This window comes from Engraulis encrasicolus, chromosome 24, assembly GCF_034702125.1.
Source record: "Engraulis encrasicolus isolate BLACKSEA-1 chromosome 24, IST_EnEncr_1.0, whole genome shotgun sequence".
Lineage (NCBI taxonomy): Eukaryota > Metazoa > Chordata > Actinopteri > Clupeiformes > Engraulidae > Engraulis > Engraulis encrasicolus.
In genome coordinates this window covers 40,247,312-40,249,200 of record NC_085880.1, presented here as the reverse complement: position 1 = coordinate 40,249,200, position 1,889 = coordinate 40,247,312, and positions in this window count along the sequence as shown.

Genomic DNA, 1,889 nt, shown 5'->3' with positions numbered 1-1,889 from the left:
TTGCACCACGTGAACATGGACCCAACATTCGGGGCTGCCCATAATGGTGCCTGATGAGAATGTTTACAACTGTGGCTACTGGCTAGATTTGTACCAGAGACTGGTAGTAGCCTATAGTCCTTTTTCGACTAGCCCTGGTAGAACGGGGCTGCGCGCTGCTGGGGCGTGGTTTCGTTTTCTTTTTGCATTTACTCCACCCATACACACCCATCATCAGCTCAAACAGGGCTCAAACAGGGGCGATTATAGAATCGCGAAAGACGTGGTTCGAGGCGTGCGGAGCTGAGTTCCACTAGGCTAAATGTTGCCTGTGTTAGGATTTACCGGCATGTGAAAACACCTATCCCCACCCACGCACTTTAAAAATCAACTTTTCTGTCGGCAGTTTTTACAGTAGACAGAGAAAATTTGCTCAAGCAATTATCATGTTCTTTAAAGTAGCCTAAGTCCAGTCCTTGGCCAAGGAGTTATATTATTAGCCTATTAGGCTATTATTTTAAAATCACGCTATTTCCAAAGCTCCATGCCTCCTCCTTGTGAGAAGTCGTTTTTTTTACCACCATGCAAAATAGGGCACACTAAAGTAGCCCTTTTCATTGCACATATCTTCATATAGCCTACGAACCTGCAGAGGGATGGCGAATTTGCTGTTATCAAATTAAATGTAAAAATGAAAATTTCGAATGAAAAAGACAACTGTGGTTTATTCGAGGGAACAAAGATTTCCTCTCTATCCGACTGGAGAATAACGCCATTGTTTAGGCTACTTGAAGTGGCGACCGCTTAAAGTTAAATAACTTTGGATTTAAAGAACATAAACACGTGCCGTAAAAACCTGTAAAAAGCTAAGAATCTCAGCTTTCGAACAAGCCCTAACACATGTCTGTAGGTCTAGGTTAAGGAGATCGCTGTCTGTTCGAAAACAAAATGACGAGGTAAACGCTGGTTGGAAAGCGCTATCTTTTCACTTGAAACAGCGGCCGCTTAAAGTTATATAACTTTGGATTTAAAGAACATAAACACGTGCCGTAAAAACCTGTAAAAAGCTAAGAATCTCAGCTTTCGAACAAGCCCTAACACATGTCTGTAGGTCTAGGTTAAGGAGATCGCTGTCTGTTCGAAAACAAAATGACGAGGTAAACGCTGGTTGGAAAGCGCTATATTTTCACTTGAAACAGCGGCCGCTTAAAGTTATATAACTTTGGATTGAAAGAACATAAACACGTGCCGTAAAAACCTGTAAAAAGCTAAGAATCTCAGCTTTCGAACAAGCCCTAACACATGTCTGTAGGTCTAGGTTAAGGAGATCGCTGTCTGTTCGAAAACAAAATGACGAGGTAAACGCTGGTTGGAACCCAATATCTTTTCACTTGAAACAGCGGCGGTTAACGTTATATAACTTTGGATTGAAAGAACATAAACACGTGCCGTAAAAACCTGTGAAAAGCTAAGATTCGCAGCTTTCGAACAAGCCCAAACACATGTCAATGGGTCTAAGAGAAGGAGATCGCTGGTTATATTTAGTCCTAGGTCCTATTGTTTGGATTAGGGCTTAGATTCACAATGGNGAAAACACGGTGTTGTCGCGGCTAGTTGCAGCAGCTGATCATACGGCCCAGTTCTAGTCTGCGTTGTATGGAAATGCGTGCGAGACAGCACCATTGACCCCCCCGTCAAGTTTCATGAATATTTATAAAGCCCGCACCGGAACGCGGAACCCAATGGAAAAGAGACTTATCTCTGTTTGTACTGCAGAACAACCACCATTAGCCTACCGATTTTCTTCTCCCAATCCCACTTTTGAGTATGTCTATCTTAAAACATAGTAAGATTGTTGTTGTTGTTGTTGTTGTTGTTGTTGTTGTTGTTGTTGTTGTTGTTGTAGGTCT